This window comes from Mastomys coucha, unplaced genomic scaffold, assembly GCF_008632895.1.
Source record: "Mastomys coucha isolate ucsf_1 unplaced genomic scaffold, UCSF_Mcou_1 pScaffold16, whole genome shotgun sequence".
NCBI classification, from domain to species: Eukaryota; Metazoa; Chordata; class Mammalia; order Rodentia; family Muridae; genus Mastomys; species Mastomys coucha.
The window spans coordinates 67,322,302-67,340,480 of record NW_022196898.1 but is presented as its reverse complement, the minus strand read 5'-3'; the positions used below and the strand labels follow the sequence as shown (position 1 = coordinate 67,340,480).

The following is an 18,179-nucleotide window of genomic DNA, read 5'->3' as shown; positions in this document are numbered from 1 at the left end:
AAAAAAAAAAAAAAAGAAAGAAAGAAATGAGTGGACATATGGGTGTGGTTCTTTTACTCTGTAGGAGTAATATTTTAGTTTTTCATTAATTACTTTTCAAGATTTCTCTGAGAATTGAAGCTCCCATTTGTGAATCCCTTACAAACTCAGGCTTAAGGCAGATTTGGTCAGTCACCCAATAACCATTGAGAGCCAGGAGAAAAAATTTTGGCATGAAGTTAAGACCATTTTAGAAGCCCAGAGACAAGTGAGACATTGCTAGCTCAGTAAGGTGTGGGAACTGCAGTTTACCTCTGTTGAGTCTGAAGAGAAGTGAAACACTGTGGCTTTTGTCTGCTATGCCTTCTCCAAATCATAGTTTTTAATATAGTGAGAAGGAGAATGTCGCCAGTATTCAGGGTCTCAGCTGGGTGTTCTCAGGTTCTTGATACTGTATTCAAGAATGAGATACAGGAACACACAGATGGAACACAGACGAAGGCCGAGCTAAGACTACACTCTGAGTCTTGCTGGTTCTGCTGTGGAGCCATGCCTTGAACGTCAGTATCAGAACATATTTCTTCAATAGAGATGATTGTTCCCTGGATTATTGAAAGAGGCGATACTGAGAGAACACCACTGAAATTCAGAATCCAAAGGAGCTTTGTCCATAATGTGGTTCAGTCAACCCCATATTTTTATATTCTCCTCCTGGGAAACCTGTGCTGCCTTTAGGTCTGCTCTGGAGAGCCTTTAAGCTGTCTCCATCTGCAGGAATACTCATTCCCCTCTCTTGCATGCTCTTCATTGCCACTGAGTATTATTTTACATGCACTATTCTCCGTCTTAAAAGCCAGGGTTAAAATGAGTACACAAAAGGAAAACAGAATAAGAAACATGTATTCTCTTCTCTACCTGAGACCAAGTAAATCATTTCTCTGAATCACAAAGACCTAGCGGTATGCAACGGGTCAAGTCTTACCTCCACCCCGAACTCCTAAGTTCCGCTTAGGGCTCCTCTTCTTTTGCACTGTAAATGCTGGCTTCCTGAGGATAAAATTATTTAAAGGCCCATTACAGAAATGAATGACAAACTGGAAACCAGAAATGAAATCTTAAGGAAAAAACAAAACAACAAAAAGCAAAGCAAAACAAACAAACAAACAAACAAAAACCAGGCAAAATCATCATCATCATCATCATCATCATCGCCATCATCATCATCATCATCATCGCCATCATCATCAACAGCAGCAGCAGTGAGGATACTGTTTCATCAGCCTGGGAACTGATTCAGCGTTACACCTTGGCATGATTTTAGCTTTCTTCACTTTCTTCCTTCTCACATCCAAGTACAACTCTTTTTGTAAAACTCACTAGGACAATTTTCTGCTTAGGGAAATAAATGAGACTTTACACAAAATGGTGCTTCTTTTTCAACCGTGCAGAAAAATATCTCAGAATGTATCCCCTGAACAACTTCAGGAAGACATGAAAAATATTTTTTAAGCTTCACACATAGCCCTGGGGAAGTAAAAGCTAAACCACACATAAGACAAGTATGAAAAACACAAATGGTCAAAAAATGTTTCTTTTTAAAAGATAATATAATAAAACACATTATTTGTAAGCCCACTGGTAATGGAATAAACATATGAATGCAGTTCTTCACTGAACTACAACAGAGAGGTGGTTGTTTCAGCCCTCAGAAATGCTTACGTGCAATTTTATTTACTATTAAAAATAAAGATACTATTCTTAATGTAGATTATGTGATGACTGAGAGCAGTAGAGTGCTTTTGGATGCACACTCTGAGCATGAAGGCTTACCAAGTTCCGTAACATGAAGGAAACTGGATCTCACAAAGCTATGCTATCCTGAAAGACCCCCGAGAGGGGAGACCCTCTTTCAAGTCCCGGGAGAACACGGCCACCTACAGTCTCACAAGAGACCAATCTTGATGCAACAGCATGAGGTTTATTTCTGGACTAGTGACTGGTAACCCACGCAGGGGCAGAGGAGTTTGACCCCAAGCTCAAGAAGTGTAGGGTATTTAAAGGAGAAAACCACAAACCAGGGGGAGTGAGGGGGAATTCCAACCCAAGTTATTCAGTCAGTTAGGGAGGGGAACATATTCATTTAGGAATGTAATCTGGCATAATCATCTACTTTGTGGTCAGCAGGGTGTGGAGCTCGTGAACCAGTTGACCTTCATTCCTAGTTCCGCCTTCATCGTGGTTCAGTCAGGAGGGGCAGGTTTCAGGAACTGGAGCCCCGAGGCTCTGAGTCAGCCAAGTTTCTGGGACCCAGAGAGCTCTGAACTGACTGACCTGCATCCTTCTTAGTTCTGCTCAGTCTGCTAGGGGTCATAAAAAACTTTTTTTATACCTTTCATACTTTTCAATCCAAAGGCTTTCAAGACTTTAGATTTTTTTCTTTCCTTCTTCCTTTCTCTCTCTCTCTCTTTCTTTCTTTCTTTCTTTCTTTCTTTCTTTCTTCCTTTCTCTCTCTCTCTCTCTCTCTCTCTCTCTCTCTCTCTCTCTTTCTTTCTTTTTTTTTTCGAGACAGGGTTTCTCTGTGTAGCCCTGGCTGTCCTGGAACTCACTCAGTAGACCAGGCTGGCCTTGAACTCAGAAATCCACCTGCCTCTGCCTCCCAAGGGCTGGGATTAAAGGCATGTGCCACCACTGCCCGGCTTACATTTTTTTCTTAAAAAATTTATATCATTTATGCGTATACGTGTGTATATGTACTGTTGTACAAGTACTCATGGAAGCCAGCTAGGGGCACTAGATACCTGGGACCAGGACTTATGTGCATTTAGGAGTCACTGTGATCTCCCCCAGCCTCAAGCAGGCTGAACCAGACCTTGTCCTTGCCATAAGCAGCTAGCCCACCTAGGGTGGAGTCTTCCTCCTTAGGTGAGGTCTATTGTTCAGCCAAGTCTGCAGCTTCCCTATAGCAGCCCTGCAGGGCTGCTTCACCTGCCTTCCAGACAGAACAACAAGATGCTAATTAGGCCACAAGATCCTGGCTTACTGGGGGATGGGTTCCCTGCCTATATATTCTCAGACTCTGAACTACATATTGGACCTTGATCAGAATCTTTTGACTTGGTCTGGTTATTTCTCTAGCAGTCCGATTCCCCTATTTTCCCCAGGTCCTTGCCTCTCTTTCAGGAACCCAGTCTTCATAGCTGCTGGCAGCTACAAGTCACCTCATACAGGTTCTGAGACTCAGACACTGGTCCTCCAATAAAGCAGTTAGTCATCTTAACTGCTAAACCTTTTCTCTGTCTTTCTAATTGTCAAATATTTTAAATTTTTCAATTGCTTCCATGGCTGGTGATGACAGAATAACTGGTTCATTGATTGCTCCACCTCATCACCCACCACAGTGCAGAGCAAGAAGCTGAGATAAACTATGGACTAATTTTGTTAAGAAGCTGATAACTGACAGAGTGTATCTCTGACCCCTAAGAACAGGAAGAAAAATGACACTAGCCTTGTATTGTCCTAGAGTTTTAGAGACACTTTTTCCAATTAGAAATGTTCCAGGCCATGACAGCACCACAAATTATGGGGTCAGAGGTGAGAGTTCAGGGAGGCAGAAGCAGTTAGAATTTTGGACACCAGAGTATTAGAGAAGAAGGGGTTCCAGGAATTTGTATAGAAGACTATCGTGCCTTTGAATAGTACTCAGGAAGACCACGGGACAATGTTAGAGCACAGTGTGTGTGTGTGTGTGTGTGTGTGTGTGTGTGTGTGTGTGTGTGTGTGGACTATAGGTAGTACAGGACTAATCATTCTCAGATTTCAAAGAGGGCTTTTGGCTATCTCAAAAAGCCACCATTGAACACCTGAAATATTCAGTAGAGAACCCAGAAGAATGAGTCTTTAATAGGGCATTCTTTAACAGGGGTGGGGGAGACCAGACATAGTTTGTAAGAGCTGTGTTGGGTCTGCTCTACCAGGACCCAAACAGAAGTTTCCAAAGGGCTAGTCAATCAGTGTGACTAAGCTGCCTATTTAACACCAGTGACTCAACACTGTGAAACAATAGCCAGAGCAGTCATTGGACAAAGGAAAGTTTACCCAGCATCCACGAAAGTTTGCCTTCCTTCCAAGGAAGCACAAAACTACCATTCAGGACAATGGACCGAAGTGCACTGAGATCAATCAACCGGAGGCGGGGCAGATGTCACCATTAGTAAACAAGAATTTTAAAATAACTATTACTAGTATCCTCATAGAATTAAGGGAGAAATATAAACACAGAGAAAAGAGACACAGGGAGATTTTTTTAAACCCAGGAAAAGTTAGAGCTGAAGCAAGGAAGCAAGCAAGCAAGCAAACAAACAAAACAGCAAAACACGCCCCCCACCCTAACACCTTTGCCTTTGTTAACAAAAAACTTAACTGGATGAGCTTGCTAGAAACTTCAGTATTGTACACTTTAGCCAGAACATAAAGACAGAATGATGTAAACTGAAGTATCTACAGGGGAAAAAAAATCACTGAAAACGTTTGAGCAGAGCTTAGAGACTTCTGGCATAAAGTCAAGGTATTGACAAGGGAAGCAACATTCCAGAAATAGCCATGTGCCTACAAAAACAAGTGAATGGCCCCCAATGCTGATGACTATGATGAAAACCATTTTCATAGACTCAAGAGGTTCTAGTAAGTCTCAAACACAGTAATTACAAAGAAGCACACAGCAAGACATTGCTGTAAGATTATAAAAAGTTAGTAGAGCACATATCCATTAAAACAGAGAAATATTGCATATTCCAATATTACTTCTCAGATTTTATTAAAAATAATGAAAACCAGAAGGCAATGAACATCTTTAATAAAGTTCTGATAGAAAAAAACTTGGCCATTTAGGAGTCTACCTACAATAAACAGTTATTATAAATGAAGGTGAAAAATTCTCATACAATCTCAAAACTGGGTATGGTGGCTCATGGCAATAATCCCAGCACTTGAAAGGCTGAACTAGTCGAATCAACTGTTCAAGTCAGCCTGTGTTATAAAGTGAGTTCAAGGCCAGCCTAAGTAACCTGGGAGACTGTGTTAAAAAAACAACAAAAATTATATATAAGTACATAAGTATATACTTATTATACCACATAAAATAATTGATATATAAATATGTTTATGTACTTATCAATAAACATCAATAAATATATTGATGGATATATAATTGTGCAAATTGAAAATTCTATCATCTGTCTCTCATATGTCTATCTATCTATCCATTTATTTATAATACATATATATTTTTAATTTCCCAGGCATCGTGGTACTTGCCTGTAATTCAGGTTGAGAAGAGAAAATCATTATAAGTAGAAAGCCAGCCAGGTTGGATGCAAATTTTTTAAGTTGGCATGCTAGGTCTCCAAAATGGAATTTGGAGTCCTAGTCCTGTAGAATATTTGAGGAAAGAAAAATTACTTCTGTTTTCTTGTTAATTAAAACACTAACTGACCAGGTAGAGCAAGACTAATTGCATGGTGTGTATTTGTAGCATGTGCAAAAGCAAAATGCATGACCCTGGCACAGAAACCTCATGCTCATGTGCATCACAGTGCTGATAGCCGAGGACACAGCTACGTTGGCAGTCTAATTCAGCACATAGTTTTCACGACTTAGGAATTGTGTTCATTTTTCACCCAAGAAAAATGAAAGCTCGTGCTTCACAAAACTTCAGCACAGGTGTTCAAAGATGCCTCCTTTTTAAAAAAATATTTTATTCTTGAGGATTTTGACTAGGTATACAATGGAATCTGATAATTTCTGTGCTTTATTGCCTCTACCTGTGCCTCCCCTCAGATCCCCTAATATTTCTTCTACCTAAATCCATGTCAGTTTTTTGGTAACCCACTAAGTCAAATTAGTAATACCCATATGTGTATGGAAGTAGGGCATGCAATGGAACATGGAAAACTTACCAGTGGTCACATCCTCTAACACAAATGACTCTCCCTCCCCATACAACTAGCAATTGCCAATAGCTTCTCCATAAGATCGTTTACCCCACATATGCTGAAATGGTGGCTGGCTTTGTCATGTGCAAGTCTTGGGCAGGTAACTACACTTGCTGTAATTTCATGAGTGTGATCATCATGTCATATTTGGAAGACAGCATTTGACAGCTTTTCTCCCGACTCTCTGGCTCTTACACCCTTTCTTACCACCTCTTCCTTGATGTTCCCTGAGCCTTGTTGGTAGTGTCGGTGAGGTTGCTAGAGGTGGTCTAATTAGGGCTGAACACTCTGACTCTTTATTCTTGGCACCTTGACAATGTACGCTTCTCTCTATTAACTGCTGCTAACAGTAAAGAGAAGCTAAGGCAATAGCGGCATGACTGCATGAAGAAACTAACTGTTTAATGATTGTGTTTGAGGTCTGCTCTTTAGGGGACAATTTCATGCCTGGTAGTGTAACCGTAGTCAAAATCTTTGGAGGTCATAGACCCTAGTCTACAACCTGCTGTTGTTATTTCACTAAATGGTCATGCTGTCAAATTACCTTCTAAATATTTATGTTTATCCATAGACATGAACTTCTGTCAACCTTGGCCTTCTTCACTCAACACACACGCCCATCATAGCCATATACTGGAGATAAGCATATAAATGATGAATGATAAATTTTGCTATATCCTTTTGGCATATTTTTAGCTGTTTAATTGGGTTCTTATATCTATCACCCTCTGACCCTTCTTCCACTGTAATCCCTTACAACCTCTCAATAGTAGGCAGCAGAGAAGGAAGATTAGGGAAGAAAGGGCGTGTAGATTTCTTTAGATTACTTCCTGATGATTAGTGGCATTCAGTTCCCTGGTGAAAGTCTATTCTGTGTCTTCAGACAATCCATTTTCTTTTTCTCATTTCTGTGCTCATGACCACTTGATAAACCACAACAATAGGAACCAGCAGCAGCCCGGGCAACAGCAGGGAGAGCAGCAGCCACCACAGGTCCTATCAGGGGTCTTCCATTTATACTCCTTCCAGAGTCCCTACAATTACACTATCTTTAACTGGCAAAAACCATGCCTTCCCCCTTCCCCTAGAGTACAAGACAACCATAGTTAATGTCTGGGCACCAACTGAAGCAACCCCATATCCCACACCTGGAATTAAAACAAAAACATATGTATATAACATAACTGGGTTATTCAAAAAGCTAATATTGTCACTACAATATTTATAAAATGAAATACCATGGTATTTAGGGGCAATAAAATGAACTATTGACACATGTAATAACATGAGAGAACCTCCAAAATACAATTTTGAGTCAATGAATTAAGCTAGACACAGAATTAAGAATACTATAATTTTAGTTTTTTTCAGATACTAGAGTAAGTATGTGTGTATGTTTGTGTGCATGTTTACTCATATGTATATATGATGGTGTGTTTGTGTGATGGCAGGTATAGAGAGGTCACAAAGCAATGCACAGGGTTGGTGCTAGCTTTCCACTTTGCTTTGAAACAGGTTCTCTTCACTGCTGCACACACCAGGATGACTCTTCTGAGAGCTTTTGTTGATTTCCTCGTCTCTGCCTTCCATCTCCCCAGAGGACTATACCAAGGTAACAAACACTAATGCACATGGCCCTGAGTGGGTTCTGTGGGTCCAACCTCAGGTTGTCTGTCTTATGGAGTAAGTGCTTTACTCATTGAGCCATCTCCCTACCCCCAATTAATAAATGTTGACTAAAAGTCAGCCAATGTTACGTCTGGTCAGAGTTCATAGATTAATTACAAAGGAGCCACGGAAGAATTTTCGGAGTGACAGCAGTATTATACAGCTTGGCTATTGTAAGCATAAATGAGTACATACACTTGTCAAATCCATCAAATTACTGTTTCAAGGTCTTTTGCTTAAGAATGAATATAAGACTTATAAAACTATAAAGTTAAAATGCATTCTATGTATTCTTTTTATGGCATGTGAATTATGACCAACAAAGTCATATAAGAAGAAAGCTAATAAGAGAGTAGAAAAATGAGACATTTCCATTTATTGAACAAATTTTTTTCTGCAAACTGATATTATAAAATAGTTGATAAGAAGGTTTATATCCAACCTAAGTGAAAAATAATGTTTTAAAAGTATTCCCATGTTTTTATTAACAAATTTAATGTCTTCAATGACTCATTCAGATATGGTTAAATACTTTTCTTTTCAATTGATTATGGTTTTCTGATTTCTTTTTTTTTTTTTTGGTTTTTCGAGACAGGGTTTCTCTGTGTAGCCTTGGCTGTCCTGGAACTCGCTCTGTAGACCAGGCTGGCCTCGAACTCAGAAATCCGCCTGCCTCTGCCTCCCAAGTGCTGGGATTAAAGGCGTGCGCCACCACCGCCCGGCTGGTTTTCTGATTTCTAAAAGAATATTAAAAATTTCTCCAGGACAGAATTGATATCTTAATGTTCTTTGTTTTTGTTTTTGGTCTTTGTTTCACTTTGTTTTTCAGTTGGGGATGGCACCCCATGTGCAGTAAATTCTAAATAAAAAAATATTGAATATATTAGTTGAACATTTACCTAGCACAGTTGACCAAGGCTGTGTCATTAATGAGCTTGTCAATTTCCCTGCCTCCTACCAGGTTCTTATCTTGCTCCCTATAAGAATGAAGAGTATAGCCAGTAAGGGGCCAGCAAGTGAGGAGAACTTTATACATAGGCAGTAAAATTCAAGTGAGTAAATAGAAAGTCATTCTGTGAGAGTGCCAAGGGAAATTTTGAACTCTGGATAGAGCCAGATGCCACCCCAGAGACTGACATTGCCTCCAGGGCTCTGAGTTCTTGGTAGGTCTTGGAATGCTAAATGAGAGTTCCTGCGAGGAACAAGTCTGCAGAGGACAGCTTGCTCATGAGAGTGGCTGAAGTTGTAGGTCCTGGAGGGTAGTAGCAGTAAGCCTGTCCCCAAGACAGGAACATGTGCTAGAGCAGTGGTTCTCAGAATTCCTAATGCTACCTTTTCACACATTCCGTCCTGTTGTGACCTCCGACCATAAGATTACTTTTGTGGTTACTTCATAACTCTAATTTTGTTAGTGTTACGAATCAGAATGTAAATATCTGTGTTTCTTGAGGGTCTTAGGTGAGCCCTGTGAAAAGGTCATTTGACCCCCAAATGTGTCTGACCCTCGGGTTGAGAACTGCTGTGCTAGAAGCACAAGCACCAGAGGGCAAGACTCTGGATGGAAGCAGAACTAGAGAAGACACTGTGCGATGGGTTCATATCGGTTCTAAGACCCTGATTTGTTAGTGATGGGTATGCAAATGAGGTGAAGAATAGGCACTGTGGTGGTTTGAATGAGAATGCTACCTACAGGCTTAGAGGCTTGAATATTTGGTTCCCAATTGGTGCCACCACTTGGGAAGGTGTTGGAGGTGTGGTCTTGCTAGAGGAAGTGTTATTGAGAGCAGACTTTGAAGTTTCAAATCCACACTCAGTTCTTAGTTTGTTCTCTTTGCCTTCTGTTTGAGTTTTAGGATGTGAGCTTTCCTCTTGCCGTTTCATGTAACACACCTGCCAGGCTGCTTTCTTGAATCCTTACCATGATGGTGATGAACTCATCACTCTGGTAAGTTTTTAGTTAGTGTCACTGCTCTCTTCCCTCTGTCCCCATTAACAGAAATGCAGAGGAAATAAGGGGAAATGCTGTGTGTTCTACACATGTGATCTTTAAGGTGGTGGGGTGACAGAACCTCTGGGATTTTCAAATTTGTTCCAGACCCACTTTGACACAGGCTGGGAAGCAGCTCAGGGCCAGTTCTTTGTGTATGAGGTTTGAGGCTTTCTAGCTTCAACTATCATTAGTTCTTACCATCACTGGAGGCCATTCTACAGGATATCTATTCTGTAGGATATTCTAGGTTGGATATCATTAAGATTTGGCCACTATATCTAGATAAAATGAAGTTTTTCATTCTCTAGTTTGCATATGTATATATAACTATTTTATATATACATATATATGTATATGTATATATATGTTTATATATATATACACATATATATGTATAAAATGCATAAATGTATAAATGTATAAAATCTCACTGGAGAATTATTTAATGATACACAATTCCTTAGAATAAAATATCCTGCTGAAATAAATGCACTCATCACATTGATGAAAATGTAATCTGTTTTAACACTATTATTAAGTTCATATGGTATGTTCAATATTTCTGTGTAAAAAAAATCAAGAATGTCATAATGAATCAGTTGCTATCTCTCTTTACTCCATAAGCTCTCTAAGATATCATTTAATCATCTGTTAGCTATTTAGAGCTCTGCATCTATTTTTCACTTTTCAAAAGTTCAAAGTGTATTCTGAGTAGGTCAATGTTAAGAAAATGAGAGGGGTGACAGAGGACACAGCTAATGTCACTAGTAGAGTGTTGGACTATGATATGCGTAGCTCTGGGTCTGATCCCAACTAGTGTCCCCCTCCCCCTTAAAATGTCACAGACTAGGAGAAATATTTCCAAAACACACAGCTGATAAAGGGATAAAAGATTATCACATAAAAGCTTAAAATTCAACAGTTTATAAACAAATAATATAATTAAAGTATGCTGGGGACTAGGGAGTTGGCTCTGTGGTTAAGAACACTGTTTATCCTTGCAGAGGACCCAGGTTTAATTCCCAGCACCCACATGGTAGCTCAGAACCATCTGAGATCCAGTCCCAGGAGATCTGATGCCTTTCTTCTTTTATCTCTGTAGATACTAGTCATGCACATGATACATAGACAACTATTCAGACAAAGCACTCACATACATAAATAAATAAACAAAAATAAATACATTTAAAAATTAGCTGACGATCTTACTAGATACCTAACTGAATATAATGTACATATGGAAAAAGAGGCATATGAAGAGATTCCACATATTAGATATCAGTAAAATGCAAATTAAAACAAGAATTGGGGTCCATCAGCAACCAATAATGGGACCCAAATCTAGTGCACTGACAGCTTCTGATGCTAGCAAAGTGGTACAACAACAAGAGCTCTCCCACTCCTTGTTAGTTGGAATGGGAATTGGTGTAGCCATGTGGAGGACAGCTTGGCAGTTTCTTACTGAAGGAATGATAGACTTATCCTAAGATCCAGTGATAATGTTCCTTTAGAGAAAGCTGCACAGGTTAGGTCATATGTCATATATGAAGCCTCTGTATCCTTCTTTCTATTTTGCTTTGTAGCTAAAACACCTGTAAAAATTATGTCTTTAACAAAGTCACAACAAACATGGGACAGTTAAAGGACAATTAGCAACCTGAAAAATTTATATATAACATTATAGATTATTATAGATTATTAAATGTTAATTATTATATAATACAGTAAAATTATATGTACATATATATATAATTATCCATCTTAATTGAAGAAAAATAATAAATGAATTAAAATGGAGAGGACCACTATATCAACATATAATAGATCAAAGCCTTGCATACATGGATAAACATCAGCTATAAACATGTGCACATACAGGTTCATACCTTCACAAAATATACCCAAACACACTCTAGGTGATAATTAACAGTAGGAGAATCATAAGCCATTTGAAATATTGCTAAATAGTTACAATGAGGAAACATATGTCACTATCATATTGATCACATCCTTTCTCCTCTGGATAAGAGATTTACATACAAGATTATCAGAGACATCATGTGGAATAATTTTTAGGTGCTCTTTGCAGTATAGTTTATTCCCTAAGATTCTGCCTCCCTCCCAGACTGTCTACGTGGTTTTCCCTTGTATGCTATTCTGCACAGCTCCATCCTTATTAGAGCACCAGGGATAATTTGTAAGGGTGTTTGTCTGTCTGAATTCTCGGTGAAGTTTAGTCTGTGATGAGGCTGACAGTCATTGCATTTGGTCCTGGCTTTAGCCTGGTGACATTCCCAGTCAGTTTCAATCAATCACAAGCCACTATTCTCTAAGCTTTGGGTTTTTCCAGATGCTTCAACCCTCTCGAAGCCTCTTCATTCACTTTAGAAACTCCATTAAATTTGTTAAAAGCCAATTCGAGGGATCTCTGCATCTCTAACCATTCTTTCCCAAATCTGTTTACCAAGCTAATTTGTCTGCTTACTTTGAGGATCAAGCCCACTTGCATGGGATTAATCTCCGCTATTTGGGACCTGTTCATCCACAATACATGTTGTTCTGTGGTTAATGGCCCTTGTCTCAGGGCAGGGATGAAGAAAAATGCATTGAAAAGAAGCAGATGGAGCTTGTTCTTGCCTAATTTCCCTTTGTCATTTCCCCAGCCACTGTGGTGAAAATTCTAGGTTTAGCTGGAGAACAAGCTAGCTTTTGATTGCTGTCCATCTCCCTCTTTCCCATCTGCAGGGCACACTGGACAAGAATGGCTCAATTTAGCTGCTCCCCCCACCCCCTTGAGCCTGAAAAGTACATTTTCAAGAGTAAATGTTTTGTAGACAGTTTGAAATAAAAGAGTGGAGTAAGACATTTGGATTAGAGAATAACATTGGAGTCTACTTTCAGTGATATTTTAGAAGAGATCTTGATTATTCTTAAACCCTTAGTGAAAGTATTGGAGAAATAAATCAGGCAAGTAAATATGTGTCATATATACTAAAAGTCAATACATATTGTCTTTAATCTCTGTATCTATTATAAGAACTATGGGGATATGCCCAGGCATAGAGCAAGGTCCTGGGGTTGGTCCTCAGCATGGGGAGGAAGGACTATGAATGGAGAAGAGAATAAAGAAGGATTTAGAGAAGGGGAAGGATTCTGCTAGCTTTCCATTGCTGCAATGAAATAACTGAGAAAACTTAAAAGAGAAAATGTCCATTGTGGCTCTTGAATTGGAAAGTTTTGGTCTATGGTTGCTTGGCTATATCATTTCAAGGCCTGTGTTGAAACAGAACATTATGTTGGAGTGGCTTGGGGGGTGGGGTATAGAAAAGTTGGCTTACCTCATGACAGCTAGGGAAGAGAAAAAGAGAGGGGGGAGGGAGAGAAGGAGGGCAGAGAGAGGGGAAGAGACAAGCAGAGAGAGGGAGAGAGGGAAAGGGATCGGGAGAGAGAGAGGGAAAGAGAGAGAGAGAGAAACTTGAACAAAATATACCTGTCAAAGCAAAGCAAATCATAGAGACATATTTTCCTCTATCTAGGCCTCACCTAATAATGTAGCTACCACTTCCAATAGCTCATTAAATTATGAACCCATAAATACAGTCTATTGATGGGACTCAGGTCCTCGCGATCTAGTGACTCGCTACAGTGCCCCGAGTCTACTGCATTGTCGAACAAGCCTTCAGCTCAGGGACTTCCAGGTGGCCCTGCAGAGGGAAATAACAGCAAGGATAATGAAGGTTAATAAGCAAAGACAAGAAAGCATTTTTCAGTGCAATGTCTTGGATTATACACGTCTGGAAGGTCAAAGTCACTGGGGTCGGGAAGGAGGGAGGGAATTCAGCGTGGCATCTGGTGATCACGAGAGGAAGCTTTGATGAGAATGAATGTCACTGTTGGGAGGACCTTTTGAACCATTGGCATAGAAAAGGAAGGAGATTTCAGTTGGACTCAGTGGGTTATGTAAAAACAAAACAAAACAAAAATTAGCCAATGAAAAGGAATAAATATTGGCAAACAAGAAGGGGAGAGAAAGGGTGATATTTAGCTTCTAGTGAGAAAAAGATGGTGTTGTCTGAGGTTAGTGACAGAGAGGTGGAACAGCCTAGAGTTCTCCCAAAGATTGTTTTCCTATCTCATGCTAGTCACAGGCAGTGTGTCAGTGTACAGGGACCCATTCTGTTTCTGCTCACACCCGCTGGCACACATTCTTTGGATCTCCATCCACCGGTTCTCCCTCCTTCCAAACGCCAGCTGCAACCTTCAACCTTGCCCTCTCATTCCCCTGTATTCTCCCCTTGCCTTCTCATTCCACAGTCTCAATTCCTGATGCTCTGCTGCCCAGCGTCTTAAACTGGCTGTTGACTCCCAATGGAGTTGCCAAGGAGTTACAGCAATTAGAGGTTTCTGGACATGGAGTAACCTAAAATTAATGCAGAATGAATTTTAAAATATAGCATTGGATTGGATTGTGTGAGATTACTTGATTTTAAAACTTATTGCTTCTGGCCCCGAGAGGCGTTGCAGGTGTGGCTGCTGTGTCGCATGTCCATCAGTAGGTGCCAGAGTAGGTGGAGAGAGGCTATGTCTACACTCAAAAGTTCTGACCCCTGAACACCTGAATGAGTACTAGCCTAACCCTATTAGAAAAAAGCAAGCTTGAGAGCACTTCCAGTCTAGCACCAGACAGGCCCTGGTAGCTCCCAGAATGGAGATCAACTAGAGACCAGAAGAACCCTACTTGAGACTGCTAGCCCTGGGCAGGAGTGAGCCTGAGACAGGGGTTACTCTGGTGGACTAAGTAGGGGTAAGCCTAAGACAACCACCAGACTGGTGCTGTGGGGCCCAGACAGGGATCTAGCCTAAGATAACCAAGCCTGGGAGGGGTGCAGATGCCATGCCCTAGATGAGTTTCCTGGCCCCATAATGCATGAGCAGAGCATAGCCCTCCTGAGACCACTCCTGAGATGACCTCTGACACTCAGAGACCCCTGATGCCACAAGTAACTGGTGGGGAAATGAAAGAGAAAGAGAAAGAGAAGGATGTGGGCACAATGCAGAGAGGTAGAACTGGAGACTCAAGGGTAGTGATGATCAGGCTCATGTGAGTAGCTGGTGATGCTACCTGGTACCACAGTAGGTTCCTGGCCTGTGCTACCACTGGAGGCCATATCTGGATCTGTGGCGCGAAATAGTAGGAGTCTGTTACCACCAAAATCCAGGTGGATGTCCCTGTTCTGGGCTGCCATCTTGAGTCATGGAGTGGTTGATGTCTGAGGGCTGTGCAGAAATGGTTCCACCCCTTACCTGGGCATCTTGGGAGAACTAAGCCTGGAAGCATGAGAGTAGGAGAGCTGACCCCACCCCTAGACAGCTGCAGTACTTGGCAGAGCAGCCCCTACACATTTCAAGAGTTGCTGGTGAGCCAGTCCCCCAAGGATGCCAGCATGGGAGAGCTGGCCCTACTGGGTGTCTCCTCTGTGGTGTTATGAATGAGGGAGAGATACCCTCCTCCCCTTTTTCTAGTTACCATCTGCTGTGGGCAGGAGACCTGTCCCTGGGCTCATGAGAGCAGGAGAACTGGCCCTGTATCTTGCCTGGGAAGAGTAGAGCTGGCCCTGGTTGAGGAGCGGGCCCTGAAGGTGGAAGAGCCAGAAGGCCAGTAGGCTGACCAGCTCAGACACCTCTCAGACCCAGATCGAGGACTTTGAATTGGCCCACTCCAACATCTACCCCATCAATGCTGGAGTGCATGAAGGGGCCAGTCCTACAGATCCAAAACTGTAGGATCTCCATGACACAGGGCAACAACAGGATATTCTAGAGGAATACCAGTGAACTTCCAGGGTTGATAGAGTAGAAGGTGGATGCCTTGTACCAGACCAAAGAGCCATTGCAATGAATATATGCAAGTAAAGAAGTGTGGACAAAGGGGTGTACTGTGGAACACACTGTGAATACTACAGCTTCCACAATGAATTTTTTTTCTTTATTGAGGTGGAGGTTGCCAAGGGTGACGGTGGGTGGGAGGGGAGACAAGTGGAATTGGGGTGCATAATGTGAAATTCACAATGAATCAAGAAACTGTTTGAAAAAAAAAGACTGCTTATCTTTCTGACTTGAATTTCACACACACACACACACACACACACACTAATGTGTAAATAGATTTGTCTTGGGGTTAGGGTAGAATTTCCATCAGTTTCTCCATGCTCCTGAACACACTTCTGCCATTTTGAACTATGTATTAATGTTGAAATGGCATTATAAACTTTGACAACTATAAAAACAAAATATTGATCAACTCTAAAAAAAAAGTTGAAGGTAATTTCCATCCTGCAATATCAAATGTTCATCCAAAATTGTGTTCTTTTTGTTAATTTTTTTTTCTCGAGACAGGATTTCTTTGTATAGCTCTGGCTGTCCTGGAACTCACTCTGTAGACCAGGCTGGCCTCGAACTCAGAAATCCACCTGCCTCTGCCTCCCAAGTGCTGGGATTAAAGGCGTGCGCCACTACCACCCAGCCTTTTTGTTAATTTTTAAAATTACATTTATTTATTGGAGTGGTGTTTCAAGTGTGCCACAGCAAGTGCATGGAGTTCAGAGGACAACTTTTGGGAGTTGGTTCTCTCTTTCCACCATGAGGGGCCTGAGGGATTGAACCTGAGTTGCTGGTCTTGCCACCAAGCATTTTTACCCACTGATCAAGTCCAAGACTGAATAAAACAGCAATACAACTCAGGGGTAGACACATTTGATTTTGTCTGTGTATTTCAAACATTTGTTTTGAAATGAAATTTAAAATGATTGATTAGTAAATGTTTGATTTGAATTTCTTCTTTATAGACCTACATAGGCAGAATTATGTGAAAAATTCTTGAATGAAAAGGGGAGTTGAAGGGAACATGTTTGAGATGCCCTGCACTAACACGTGGGGGCAGGCAACTGTGGGGACTGTCCAGTAAGGCAAAGGTGGAAGAGCCAATCTTCACATTTGCTTGAATAGATACAAACAGATTCTTTTCATAGCTGTCTATCATGTTTGTGACAATAGCCTCCCAAGATACCACTGGAAAAAGAAAAAGCCATTTGTTTTCTCAGAGAGAGATTTTTAAAACAAAAGTTCTGAATTTCACCATCGTATGAAGTGGTGTTCTACTCAGGTTCAATACAATTCTTGGAATGAACTTCAGATTTCAATTACTGTCCTTCCTCATCTACAGCATTCAAGGATGTGCCGAGACAGAAACTTTGGTTCGAAAATACAGAACTGCAATTAAAGCATCATGCGGAGATCATCAAATGAGGCTTTCCTAACCCAAGCAGACTCTCTTTCTGCAAACAACGTGGACATTGGGGATTTAAACTCTGTTCAAGCACCTTTCCAATTATAATTTGAATCGAACAAAAGCACCAGTCAATAGATTTGTTTTTCTTCCTTGGGGATCTAAGACGTCCACAACAGGAAATATGTTTGGGGAAAGGAGTCCAAGGAATTTATCTACAGAAAAAATTAATCATATCTATTATGATGATTTGATCTTGAGGGTAAAGAGAGCCTTTGAAATAAGCTGCTTATTCAACCCATCGGAGTCCAGACATCCTTTGTTCCATCCCCCCTAGGGATGTTTTGATGTGATTTATGCTACTTTCTTGTGTTTGTTACTTTGTGACTCAGTGCCAATGACGGGGCAGCTGAATTTGCTCCCTCTATTCTTTCTCACACCCTAGATTGATTCATACAAATCAAGGCAGCATGCGAAAGAGGTTTCATTAATTTTAGACAGGTCATGGATTGGAGAAACAGATAGAGCGCTAATTGAAAATACCAGGTTGTATGCTGTCTCCTTCTTAATGCGCTAGGCTAAAAGCTTGTGGGGTGTCTCTCTTTCAAAAGATCATGTGCATCTGGTATGTGCCCCTTTTCAAATTGACTTTGGATTACTGCATAGTTGAAACAGTATATTGAAGCTTATCTCGGACCAAATTATTATTGTGTGAATGTGTGGATGTTTCATTTCTCTGCCACAATCTCATGTATGTGACACAGGTTGAAATTCTGAGGGTAATATAGATAACAAAATGCCATGGTCTATTTCACAATCTCTTTGTAAAGTTTCATAAGGGAAGATGTCTTGGAGTCTCCCCTTTATAGAATTGTGTGCTATATTGCTCAAGTATAAGGTTTCATAATGTAGTAATTCTTGACCAAGTAGCTGTCACATCACCAAAATTAGGTCTTAATAAGCCATCCTGAAAACATAAGAGCGTATATGGTGACTTTAACTTTATTTATTTTTTATTTTTATTGGCATGTGTGCATATGATTGTGTGTGTAATTGTGTGTATTTGTGTGTGTATATGTCTGTATCTATGTGCATGTGTGTAATTGTGTATGTATGTATATATGTGCATGTGTATATATGTATGTGAATATATAATTTTGTGTATGTATGTGCATGTGTATGTGTAATTGTGTATGTGTATTTATATGTATGTGTGTGTCTGTATGTGTGGGTGTATGTATATATGTGAGTGTGTATGTGTGTGTGA

General features: G+C 40.5%; 1 non-coding gene across 1 annotated transcript; it reads left to right on the top strand.

Annotated features, from left to right (window-relative positions):
• Positions 1 to 14,128: 14,128 nt before the first annotated feature.
• Positions 14,129 to 14,266, top strand: LOC116094586. Its single transcript, XR_004120220.1, has one exon. It is a non-coding gene; the product is annotated as a small nucleolar RNA SNORA17 (small nucleolar RNA).
• The last annotated feature ends 3,913 nt before the right edge of the window (positions 14,267 to 18,179 follow it).